The following is a 14,075-nucleotide window of genomic DNA, read 5'->3' on the forward strand; positions in this document are numbered from 1 at the left end:
GTGTGACACGGTACACATATCACTTTAGTGTAAGTGCTGAATGTGACACGGTACACATATAACTTTAGTGTAAGTGCTGAGTGTGACACTGCACACATATCACTTTAGTGTACGTGCTGAATGTGACACGGTAAAAATGGCACTTCTTGTGCTGTCAGTTTCACTGCGCTGTCAAATCCTTATCACTTAAACATGTACATATAAAATATGTACAGTATATAACAATTACATTGGCGTGCCATGACAAAATGGACTGGGGTAGCAGAGTCGTTTGACTTTCCCATTGGTTGATAAAGCAGGGCCTTCAAGTGAGGCAGAGAATACCCTGGGAGATTTATGGCCTGCCTCTGCTCACTCCTGATTTGTCGCCTGTCTAAAAAAAAGAACATTCTTTGCCTATTGGTTAAACTTTATTATTATTATTATTTATTTCTTAGCAGATGCCCTTATCCAGGGCGACTTACAATCGTAAGCAAATACATTTCAAGTGTTACAATACAAGTAATACAATAAGAGCAAGAAATACAATAACTTTTGTTCAAGCAAAGTACAAGTGTGACAAACCACAATTCAATAATACAGCAGATAATAGTGATAGTTACATCAGGATATGATTAAATACAAAATACTACAGGTTAAACACCTGGCAGATTACAGTATTCTGAAGTACAGGATTAAATGCAGTAAAATAGGGGGCAGATAAGAGCAAAATAAAGCACATTTAAATGAAGGGTGATAGTGTCCCAGGATACAAACAGAGGAGTTCTACAGGTGCTGTTTGAAGAGGTGAGTCTTAAGGAGGCGCCGGAATGTGGTCAGGGACTGGGCAGTCCTGACATCTGTAGGAAGGTCATTCCACCACTGCGGAGCAAGGGTGGAGAAGGAGCGGGCTCTGGAGGCAGGGGAGCGTAGCGGAGGTAAAGCCAGTCTTCTAGTGCAGGCGGAGCGGAGAGGTCGAGTGGGGGTGTAGGGAGAGATGAGGGTTTGGAGGTAGCTGGGTGCAGTCTGGTCAAGGCATCTGTAGGCTAGTACAAGAGTCTTGAACTGGATGCGAGCGGTGATCGGGAGCCAGTGGAGTGAGCGGAGTAGTGGAGTAGCGTGGGCGAAGCGAGGCAGAGAGAACACCAGGTGGGCAGCAGAGTTCTGGATGAGCTGGAGCGGATGGGTGGCAGACGCAGGGAGGCCAGCCAGGAGGGAGTTGCAGTAGTCTAGGCGGGAGAGTACCAGGGCCTGGACCAGGAGCTGGGTAGCGTAGTTGGTGAGGAAGGGTCGGATTCTTCGGATGTTGCTCAGGAAGAATCGGCAAGTGCGTGCCAGAGTGGAGATGTGCTAGGAATAAGAGAGGCAGGGGTCCAGGGTGACTCCGAGGTTCTTAGCGGAGGAAGAGGGAGAGAGTGTGGTAGATTCCAGAGGAACAGAGATAGAGAGATCAGAGGAGGGGGAGGAGGAGGGAAAGAAAAGGAGGTCAGATTTAGAGAGGTTGAGTTTGAGGTGATACGAGTGCATCCAGGAGGAAGTAGCAGACAGACAGGTAGAGATACGGGAGGAGATGGTGGAGTCAGAGGTGGGGAAGGAGAGGAAAATCTGAGCATCATCAGCATAGAAATGGTATGAGAAACCATAGGATGCGATGAGGGGGCCCAGGGAGCGGGTGTAGAGAGATAACAGGAGAGGACCCAAGACTGACCCTTGGGGGACTCCAGTTAAGAGAGGGTGAGGTGTGGAGGTTGTTCCAACTGAAAGACCTTCAACTGAAACGGAGAATACCCTCAACTGTTTTTTTTTTAGTGTCTGGTCATTGTTTTAGACTTATGCGGGGGAAATGCAGATCTCTTATTGGCTGATCACATCCCCTTCAGGAAACCCCTAGACTCTTAAAAAACCTCTAGTAAACCCTGTAAGTCATCTTAGATAAAGGCGTCAGCCAAATGAACAAATAATAATTAGAGTAGTATGTTTCATAGTATAAGCAAGCACACTGTACGCAAGTGAGTGAGGCAACGTAATGTCATTTGACTGACGGTTTACTTTTTTTTTATTTTTTTTTATTATTTTTTTCTTAGCAGACGCCCTTATCCAGGGCGACTTACATTATTTTTTACATACAATTACCCATTTATACAGTTGGGTTTTTACTGGAGCAATCTAGGTAAAGTACCTTGCTCAAGTGTACAGCAGCAGTGTCCCCCCTGGGATTGAACCCACGACCCTCCGGTCAAGAGTCCAGAGCCCTAACCACTACTCCACACTGCTGCCCACTGGCACTGTCTGGTCAGCAGAGAATACCTTGAAGGTCCTGATGGCACGCCACTGTTACATTGTAAGAAAGATGATTTCAAGTTCGGCAGCTGCTCTGCCTGTAGTGAGAGGGGTAGGAGGGATTTAGCCTGTAAAATAAAAATCCATTTCCTTTCTTTGACAGCTGTGAGAATGGGATTATTTAGTCAATGGAATATGTGCCAGATGTTCTGTATCTGAACTTCATTGGAGGTGAGATTGAGGACTTGCTTGGTTTTGTTTTGTTTAGGAGCACTTTTGTATTTGCACTTTAGTAGAGTTCTTTTGATTTGCATACACTTTGTTGACTGAGTCCTCAATCAAATCTCCAATTCACCAATGTAACTAAATGGATTGTTTTATTCTGTTTAGGTGCCTTTCAGTGCTTTACAAATTGTGATGCTGATTTGTGAACGATGGTGTCTAATTTGTGTAGCTGGATGATTATAAAACAACACAAGCTGTGCTGTATATTCTATATGAGTCAGCTTTTCTGCAGAGACACACACAGTGCCTCTATAGAAACGTTGTTGTTGTTCCTCCTGCGTCTCCCACAGTGCTTCTGCAGTGTGAGTCACTCTCCTCAGTCTGGTTCCTGTCCCTCTATACTGCATCACAGGCAGTATCGTCCTCTCCCTGTCAGTGTAAAAACAAATATTCTCAGAACTGCACGTTTTTAAAATATGAAGCACTCAGTTATTATCTATGTTTGGATCCCAAGCTGAAATATGCATGCATAGCAATCAGAGCTATGCTACTCCAGAACAGGATGGATTGTCACACGCATGACAGAATACAGGTGCGACGCTGTTTTCACAATATCTTTGTTAGTTTTATTGTATCACTGTGGCAAAGTGGTAAGTGGTGAGCAGGTGTAGGGCAGGTGCAGTAATCCCACAATGAAAAGACAGACCACAAAGTACAAGTGAAATGAGTTCTGTTTATTTTAATCCAGGTGTCATTGAAAGCGGGGTCCTTTGAACTTCTGAAAAAGTGCAAGTAAAGCAGAAAACCGCATCTGCCTGCTTACTGTACTCTAAATATGAAAACGTATTTTCTGATGAAAATTAATGGTTTTGCTTACCAAAGACAGTTTTCAGATACACAGGTAAGGATATTCGAAAGTTTACGGTAAGAGTGCAGTTATTTATTTTGCAAATATACCTTATGAAATATGCTGAATGCCTCTTGATTATAAGCATGGCTTCTGTTTTTCAGGTAGATGGTAGTTTTAGTGGATGTATGAAGAGTTTGAGGGATGATGAATGTAGGTAGATGGTAGTTGCTTAGAATCAAGCATTCTTAACTGTAATTCTTTCCACAATGCAAGCGTTTATCAGATGTAATGCTTTCTGATCTAAATGCACTAGATTTGCATTTAACTTTTCCAGGAGAGTTAAGTAAATATGATAGAGGATGTTTTAAGCCTTCATAATTTTTAGCTTTTCAAAGAGTGTACTGTGTAACATATTTCTTTGCATAGTGTGTGTGTGTGTAGTTTAGAAAACCAAAGATGTGTTCTGAATATAAGTAATTGATTTCAGCATTAACTAAGCAACAGAGCAAACATGCATGGTCCATTACTAATTGCATTATTTATATTTTTTATTGCACAATAATTAATACATAAAACATAATGCCTTTTTATATACAACAAAGAAACGTGAAATGTGAAATAAATACAACTCATTTGTACAAATTTCGTAAATATAAAGGTACATGGCTAGTTTTTACAAGAAAGTAATACATTATAATTTATTAACAATATCAATGAAGTTGCAAGCGCTAAAACATATTCAAACAATATTGAATGTATTAAATCAAGTAATTATAAAGGGATTATGAAGTAGACAATGTTATTTTTGTGTTAACACTTTACATTAGGTATCTCTAATTACTGTGTATTTACATAGTAGTTACTTAGTAAATACATGTGTACTTACACATAATTACAGTGTTATTATGCATAGTTAAAACATCCTTAATGTGTACATCTTTTAGCATGATATAACCCTAACCCTAACCCTAACCCTAACCCCTAACCCTACCTCTAACCCTAAAAGGCTTGTTTGCATACTGTAGTGGTTGAGACGCTCACTTGCGTGTTACATTTGCTTGATTTCAGCATAAGGTAAAATATATGTCACCAGCCGTTGGACCTGTAAATAATGTTGGCTATTTCCAGGTGTTGCAATAATATTATGTTGTGATATAATACAGAGGCAGAGTATACATGCAGTAATATAGCAACATGTACAGTAGGTTCTTCGACTGTAGGGAACAGTTTATTCAGGTCTAATGATCCTTTTGAAACCGCATGGATAGTGCAGTGCAAATATTATGCTTTGTTTTGAAACTGCTGTTGACAAAGCATAAGAGTAGCCTATCATCTTAAGCAGACTGGGGCTTGTTAAAAATGAAATACCTTGGTTAAAATTTCTCAAAGAGAAACAGATGCAGGCTTACTTCAGTAAGAAACAGGAAAATGCCACAGGCCATTTTCTAGCAAAGTCTTTCCCCAGTGAAGCATGTTCAAATTGCTTCCAAATAAAGAATCATGACAAGATAACAAGTACATGGCAACCACATTAGTGATCTTGCATCTGCCATTGCCTACTGCAGCTCTCAAGTATGTTTGCTGATAGATCCTACATGAGCCTGCTTCCAATCCCAGATCCCGGGGCAATGCCGTTAGAAGAATAGAAACACTACAAGGCTGCAGGCTTCTAAAACCACAAGGCGGTTTTCCCCACAACATTGAGTTTTCTTCCAGTTGAAACCCGATATAATGACCCTCTCACTTGAGAAAACCCATTATCCTTCAATGAATTGTCTTCTGCCATTTGACACGTAACCAAACCTTGAACTAAGTTTGCCCCCACATTTCCTGAAAAAAATAAACACTGGTTTTAGAAAGCTCCAGCAGGTGAGAGATGGCTGATTTGCTGTCCCTAGTTATTTTGGAATTGCATGGGTTATGTGCTGACGTGGGCCTGTGAGGCATCTTCTTCCCCATAGTATTCGTCGCCTGTGTTCTAATGTTGGTCTGTTGCCTTCTGACATCAATGTGGGTGTTATTGAAAGAGTCTCAGAATGGTAGGTGCACTATGGACCTGAAATGGGGCTGTTAGAATAACAGATGTGATGGTAATCAAAGTGCATTTTTACTCACTTTTATCATTTTAAGTCAAAATCAGCTTTCATCGATCCATGAGTGGCTCACCTGGTAAAAGCACACGCACAGTGAGCTTCAAAGGAACCTGCAGCAGTAGGGCTGTGAGTGTCGTTTAAGTCCTCCTTCTTCAGTTTGCTACATTGGAATTCCATCACATTCTAAAATAATTTCTAACATCTTTTTACATATATGCAGAATCTTTACCGTAATTGCTAATTATTTTTTGTGTTACATTTTCTGGTTATCAAAGCAATACTGTAGCTTTGCTTCAGGGTTCTGGTCCGAACTGCATGAGACGACACTCCACACACGCCACAGTCACTTATAGGGACGTATTATGCAGCAGAGACAAAGGCACATTTTCAGAGTGGAAAAATTCAATTCAAATGCTATAAAACTAGCAAAAAACTGCAAAACATCCATATTCACATTCAATGTCAAACATCCATATTTCCATGCAAGATGTTTCTTAATTATTATTATTATTATTTATTTCTTAGCAGACGCCCTTATCCAGGGCGACTTACAATTGTTACAAGATACCACATTATTTTTATATACAATTACCCATTTATACAGTTGGGTTTTTATTGGAGCAATTTAGGTAAAGTACCTTGCTCAAGGGTACAGCAGCAGTGTCCCCTACCAGGGATTGAACCCACGACCCGCCGGTCAAGAGTCCAGAGCCCTAACCACTACTCCACACTGCTGCCCCAGTTTCATAGTGTTACAGGTATTCCTCTCAGAAGACGTTTACCTTTGCACTTGCTTCAGAACAAGACACGATTTTTCTATTCTGTAAAAATGTTCATTAATATCTTTGGGTGAAAGCTCAGTGCAACACAAACAGGTTTGACATTGTCTACTTTTGAGTATTGCTACTAATTGTGTAAAATAGGGCAGTTTAATCATAACATGCTTCATAACGTAATTTCAGGTCAGTAATCCTTCTTATGGTGGAAGGATTAACAGATCCAGGCTTCTGATTTCACAGATACGACCTTTATCAACAGGAACAAAAGGGGATGATGATAACACAGCAATTAGTTGTGGTGCCATTGACAGTAATGGAGGCCTGACTTTCGGACAAGCTTAATTCATGACGTGATAAACAGTCTGCCAGACATATTATTTCCATTAATTATACCAGCATGGGTTTGGATGTCTGCTGGAAACATCCAGCTAAGAATGATTAGACTGCTGTTCAATCCAATAAAACTTGTATTTTAAACAGTTATGACTCAGAGCAGTAAAATGATCTCATTGCTAGTAGGAGCTAATCATTCCTTTCAGGCTATTGTTTCTGTTGACTGTTTCCTCTATCCCGATAATCTAATAATGACTAATGACTCTTCACAATATAACCTCAGTAATCCAAAGCATTTGACTATGCAATTGTCGTCCGTGTTTGTGGAGAACATTTAGTTCCTTTGTTCTGTATCTTGATATTTAACATGCTCTCAGAATACAGTATTGTGTTCTAATTTTATACTTGCAGATTTTAAAATACGTCTTGATAAACCTTGTGTACAGTAGGCTTGCTCCATTTCAACGTTTATTTTTCATGGGCTCACAAAATACTGTAATTCACAAATCACTGTGGCACTGTGTATGTTATATGTTACGTGTTGTGTGTAGATGTTGGTGTATAAGCATTGGTACACGGGATATAAGCGGGTCTGTGTTTCACGTGTGTGTAAATTGTGTATTTGTATTTAGGCACGGGGAATTGCACTTTAATTAATTCACGTGCAGTTGTACCGAGATTCCAATTGAATGATTGACTAGCAATCGAATCTCGGTACAACTGCATAAAAGCTGCATGTTTTCACTCACTGGTGGTTGGGTGTTCGGTGAGTGGAGAACGGGATTGGAGACGGAGGTAGTAATTGTTAAAATAATAGTAGTGAAATCTGCTCACCTTGTTTTGTCTGTGTAGTCCGTTTTGTTTGTCTGTTTATTTTGGCTCAAGTGCCGTGTCCTGTGTTTTTGTTGCAAACCTTTTTATTTTCTGTTCTGTTTATTAAATGCTGAAGCGCGATCACGCGCCCAGCTTCACCAAACCACATCTCTGTCTGTTTATTTCCTGCATCTGGTCTGACACCACCCACTCCGGCCGTCTTTGTGACAATCACTCACCGTTTGGAGTATCAATTTGACTGGGGATCTTCGTTACAACACCATGTTAATTATAGAACAGGTTTAGCCACATTCAGTTTGAGTTGTTTCTGATCAGTTCAGCTGATGAAATGTCACGATTGAGGAGATTCCAGCATCCAAAGTCATCAATAGGAAAGTGTCAGGCATGATTGCTGTGTTCTTCGTTAGCTGGGATAGCTCCACCCTGGCTTCATTGCTAGTCAGAAGCAAATAATATATTGAAAAGTATCCATCCCTGCCAAATCCATCCCTGTTAATTAATTCTACCCCTGCCAAATCCATGTATGGAATGTTGTTGTGTCTTGATTAAATAATTCACCCTCAATCAAGTCCCAGCTACAGGGTATAAGGGGAGCCAAATCCTTTGTTTAGCTGAAGGAGTTTTGGAGGTGTTTCAGTAAAAGAGGCTGCTCAGTCTGAAACAGTAAGGTGTGTTTGTTAAAGTATTTGTAGTGCTTTGTTTAACCCTTTTATTTTGGTTCCCTGTATCTTGTTTATTTGTTTCAGTGTTTTCGTCTAGTTTGTGTTAATAAGCATGTGCCTTAACGCTTTAACTGCAGCTCTTGGTCTCTGAGTCTCCCTCCTGATGATTAACAGCTCTGGCCTTGACGCCATCCTGCCACAAACCCGTTGCACAGTTAGCAGGTTTCATGATGTTGAGCTGGCTCAAAAATGAATATGTTACTCTAAAATATCCCCTTCAGTCACTGCATGCACAATTGTTCCACATTAAGTTTCCTATCTATCAATCCATTTTATAATGGATGTATGTCTATTTATCTATAGCTCCTGGAAGAGTGGATGTTCCTGGAGAATTCAACTGTAGACAAGCGACAACATGCATCTTATACTGTGTGTGCAAGATTCATACCACCAGAACACAGGCAGGACACACCTTAGATTCCGAATAATAAAGGACAGTTGCTCCGGAATGTCATGGGATTATGCTGTATTAATCAGAGTAATGAAAGCATTTTTTAAATCTTCCATCTGCTAATAGTTGGTGAAGTATTAGTTAATTGTCTGAGGTTCTGATTGCTTTGAATGTCTTCAGATCAACATTTTCTAGCTTTGTCTAGGAGAAAGATCTTCCTTGATGTCTAAATTGATTTACAAAAAAAGAATGGCTCTTGCTGTTTTCACACAATGGAAACCAACTACAGCGAGACCCATTTGTGTAGCTTATCATATTCATTTCAATAACGTCAGCTATTTCTAGCTTTCATACAGAAAGCTTTTTAACAATTATCAGTGTACTTTAGGATCAATATATTGGCCTTTACTCAACAGAATGTCCCATTCAAAGATCTGCAGACAGGACCATTTGAAACTCCATGTAAAAATAGAAATATTAATTAATATCCTGCCTCTTTTTTTAGCAAGAATCTAATGTTTTAACCATGTCAACTTAATCATTCTAATAGAGCCCTTAAAAAACTTTAAAACATATGGACTGGTACTCACCATGTAGTATCACACAAAAGCAGTCAGTATCTCATGAGAACCAGTCAGTATCATGAAAACCAGTCAGTATCTCATGAGAACCAGTCAGTAACTCATGAGAACCAGTCAGTATCATGAAAACCAGTCAGTATCTCATGAGAACCAGTCAGTATCATGAGAACCAGTCAGTATCTCATAAGAACCAGTCAGTATCTCATGAGAACCAGTCAGTATCTCATGAGAATCAGTCAGTAACTCATGAGAACCAGTCAGTATCACGAGAACCAGTCAGTACCTCATGAGAATCATTCAGTAACTCATGAGAACCAGTCAGTAGCATGAGAACCAGTCAGTATCTCATAAGATCCAGTCAGTATCATGAGAACCAGTCAGTAACTCATGAGAACCAGTCAGTATCTCATGAGAACCAGTCAGTATCATAAGAACCAGTCAGTATCTCATAAGAACCAGTCAGTATCTCATGAGAACCAGTTAGTATCTCATGAGAACCAGTCAGTATCTCATGAGAACCAGTCAGTATCATGAGAACCAGTCAGTTTCTCATGAGAATCAGTCAGTAACTCATGAGAACCAGTCAGTATCATGAGAACCAGTCAGTATCTCATGAGAATCAGTCAGTAACTCATGAGAACCAGTTTGTAACTCATGTGAACCAGTCAGTAACTCATGAGAACCAGTCAGTATCATGAGAACCAGTCAGTATCTCATGAGAACCAGTCAGTATCTCATAAGAACCAGTCAGTATCTCATGAGAACCCGTCAGTAACTCATGAGAACCAGTCAGTATCATGAGAACCAGTTCGTAACTCATTCTAAACAGATCATATCTTGTGTGCAACAGTAAGCAGGTTATATTGTGAGCGCACACAGGTTTTCTTTAAGTAATGGTTTTACAGAGATAAATACAAGCATTATGTGTTTTATGTTTAATGGTAGCAAAAAATAACATATTGCTGATAGAATATCAATTTCAGTGTTTGATCCAGTCAATCCACATATCATGCATTTTAGAATGACTGCAGTTGCCAATGCTTTAGGATTATAAATATCTACTATTATAACTGTCAGAAATCCAATACTGGCCACTAATATGATGTGTAAGCCTTATGCAGCTGAATATGGAACTCTGCTAAGCCAGCTCTGAAACAGGCGGGAAATAAATTGGTTTGCAGTGAAATGCTTTATGTTAAAGTAGTTCTTCAGTTTCAATTTGAGTAGAAGCTGCTGGTTCCTATTTTCTACCATTGATTTAGCTGCAGTCCCTAGATTTCTATGAAAAGAAAGCAGTTTTACATTATTTTCACTTGACAAGCAGGAAACCTCGTATTGCTTTTAAATCCATTTTCATTTTAAGTATGCTCCCTTATCTGGAAGTCAGTGAGACCGTTCACATCCTGGCCTCTGACTTCTTTTGAATGTTCGTCACCAATTTAGGCTTCAATCAGAAAACAAGCATTTGCCTAATTTATTCCAATACTTGGTATATGCAGTACCATATTGCCCACAATGTCACTCTCATTCTCGTTGGAGCAATACACATTACATCTGAGTTTCTATAATGCATTTTGTGTGCAAGTATCCAACACAGAAGTGCAGACAGGACTGCAACATAAATACCCATACATTATTAACTGAAATAAAGACAAATGCCTTTTAGCTTTAAAAATGTGAAAATGTGCACCAATCGTGTGTCTGGGCAGACAATTCTGCAACCTTGTCCTTGCATAGCAACTGAAAGCTCCTGCACAAATGAGTCCAGTTGGCAGTTAAACGTGGAGATGAGGTCTGTCTGTCAGCAGAAAGCACTGCAGGTACACATCGCCCAAATGACCACAAGCAAAGCCAAAGCAGAGGGCTTCATCAGTAAAACCTTCGACTGACATGGACGATTTAAGACTTGCATACATAACATTCAGACTCGCGATGTTATTGGGTGACTCACAGAATCAGGCCTTGATTGACTGAAGAAGCTTGCACTCTTTAGACAGGGAGCCAGTACCAAAATATCATTACACTAAGTCTATGAATCTAGTACACATTTACAATAACATATGTGTCTTTCATATAGGAACTATAGATATCAATATATATGTTTTAAATTCCAGAAGAATATTAGTTTTATGAATACACAAACATGCATTTTTCCCTTTTATTTTCAGTTTGCTCTGTAGCAGGAGGGGCATTGTTTTATGTAGCACATAACACTGATATGACACAACATTCAGCCACCACACTTTACACCAGACATGTCTTTAAGCCTTTAACACAGTACCATGAGTGCATTAATCTCTCTGTGGCCGAGCCAGGGGCGGGGTTAAGGATTGTCATCATTACGTTGCATCAGTCAGTACACTCCAGAAAGAAAAACAACAAACATGGCGGCAGCGAGTGTGATGAAAGAAAAGTACAGCCTCGGGACGCTGAGGAAGTGCAGACTCTAGTTTCTCTGTGGGCAGATAGAAGTGTTCAGGAAGATCTGTTGTCGTGCTTCAGAAATGAGAACGTTTATGTCTGAATTTCTGACATTTTGAAGCAAATTGACATAAAGCGATCTATTTTTGGAATATTTTACTTATATTTCTTTTTAAATGGCCTGTTTTCTATTGACATGAAAAGGATTAGCATTGAAATCAGGTATAGAGATGAATGGTTATTATGCAGAATTGGATAATAAGAAAATGTGATTATAGTAACGAACATGTGACTACCTTATTCATTCCAGCAGTTAAATGCCTGGTGCATCACACAGCTGTGAGGTTTGAGAGCAGGAGCTCTCAGTTATCTTTCTGTGGAGCCTTTACCTTCTGCCTTGCAGAAAAAAAGCAATTAACGTCAATGTCAGAATCCATCTATTATTAGCCAGACAAATATAAAATGACAAATTACAGAGTGCACACTACAGTACAGCACAGATCTGCAGTGCCTTACACCACACATCCCAATCACCTGCAATTACTGTAAACAGCGGCTCATGCACAGCGCCTCCGCAAGGCCAGCTGCAAAGAAGAAGAAAATACTAAAAGGAAAGGTGTGCAGATTATTATCTTGAAAGAGTTCTCATGCACTTGCCCAGAGTCGGAGCAGCTTTCCTCAGTACTAGATTATATTGAGTTTCTATCCTCGTTATTGCAGCTCAATTGGATAAAGCTGTAACAAGATGGAGGCTGGGCACAAACCAGCAACCCTGCACACCACAAGCGAGCATCTAAACCACAATGCAAAAGGCTCGTCTGCATTCATTGCTTTAAAGCTTTTAACTTCATCTCATCTCAGTGACGGGACAGAATCCGTAATGGCAGTGTATCACACAGCACTGCCCGTTACACAGGGATGCTCAATAGATACAGAACTGTAAAGGAGAACTTTTATTTACAAGCCAGAGGATGGTCCAGGCCTGGACACTGGAGTACATTTTGTTAAAACCAGACATTACTCTCCCTTCGAATATACGTCACAATTCACCGCAGCTCTGCCTTCTTTTCATTCAATTGATTTACATCACGCCACCCCTATCTTTATCAATTACCTATGGTTAGCCACATGGGATCTATCGTCTCGTCCAAATGGCTAGGCGATCAATCCTCAAACAACATGGCTTTGAGGCCAAATGCTTCATCGTGTACCATACTCCAAAATCATCAAATAAATACCATTCATTACACATTCTGTGCTGTGAGGGTTTGTCCTGAAATATAAAAAACTAAATGTGCCAATTATTTTTATTGATTATATAAATACCAGATGAGAGATCTGTGTTTCTTATACGTGTCTCAGACATGTTTACGGATTAGCAACAATCGCTAAGACTGTGATGTCAGACTGTAGAGCCTCTCAGGGATCACTGATCGGAACTCTGTGAAGCAGAGGCCTCTATATGACACTGCCTTTATAACAATGTAAATAACGCTAGGGCCTCTGAGGTCTAGCGATTAAACTTCAGATGAGGTACAAGTGGAGCAAATGAAAACCTCATTGAGATGGGAGCTCTTGAGGAATCTCATTGAGATGGAAGCTCTTGAGAAACCTCATTGAGATGGGAGCTGTAGAGGAACCTCATTGAGATGGAAGCTCTTGAGGAACCTCATTGAGATGGGAGCTCTAGAGGAACCTCATTGAGATGGGAGCTCTTGAGGAACCTCATTGAGATGGGCGCTCTAGAGGAACCTCATTGAGATGGGAGCTCTTGAGGAACCTCATTGAGATGGGAGCTCTAGAGGAACCTCATTGAGATGGGAGCTCTTGAGGAAGTTCATTGAGATGGGAGCTCTTAAGGCGTCTCTAGAGTTTTCAATATTCCTAATAACCACTCAGTCATAAAGAATTGTTCATTTGCAGGGGCTGGATAAATGTGAAGTTACTGTGAGATGAGAGATGAGTCACGACTAATTGGATCCCGGTGTGAAAAGCAGTAGATGCCATTAAACATCTTTGTGGGTGGGATCTCACAGTTTATACAGAGCTGGCCAGGAACATTCATTTTTCCCTGCAGAATGACAGGCAATTGACATACCTGAGTGGACAAATAAACACCTTTGCACAATGTTTTGATTTCAGATCTGATTAATAATACTTTTTTGTAGTTTTAAAAATCAACATGTTACGGTGGGTCATTAAGGACAGAGGGGCAAAAAGTAAATAGAAACGTGTTATGTCAAAATCATGAGATAAAAGATCTCAAGATCTCTACATTTCAAACCTTTACTGTATGTCGATAACACATTCTTTTTTCTAACATTTTTTACAAGAAAACTGTCGAGCACCTCCTGTTAGTAATCTGGAGCATACAGCGGCTCATTCAATTTGTCAAGCAAATGGACTTTGCTTCATAGTATGGGGTCATTTTGTACAAATATGTACATATATGATGATTACAATATCAAGGTTATTGGGGGCTATTTTTTTAAAAGAAAAATTAGTGAGAACTTTTTAAAGTAAGCTTTTATTTATCTTAACTTAAACCCAGTAATTAAATGGTGGTTGATGAAGTATTTTAAATGTC

General features: G+C 39.8%; 1 protein-coding gene across 1 annotated transcript in view; it reads left to right on the forward strand.

Annotated features, from left to right (window-relative positions):
* The first annotated feature begins 3,053 nt into the window (after positions 1-3,053).
* LOC117403502 (synaptic vesicle glycoprotein 2C) overlaps positions 3,054-14,075 on the forward strand; it is a 96,861-nt gene continuing 85,839 nt past the window's right edge. Inside the window, exon 1 of the mRNA XM_058992839.1 lies at positions 3,054-3,076. The gene's annotated coding sequence lies outside the window, so the exon portion shown is untranslated. The remainder of the gene's footprint in view (positions 3,077-14,075) is intronic.

The sequence above is a fragment of the Acipenser ruthenus genome, chromosome 1 (assembly GCF_902713425.1).
Source record: "Acipenser ruthenus chromosome 1, fAciRut3.2 maternal haplotype, whole genome shotgun sequence".
Classification (NCBI taxonomy): Eukaryota; Metazoa; Chordata; class Actinopteri; order Acipenseriformes; family Acipenseridae; genus Acipenser; species Acipenser ruthenus.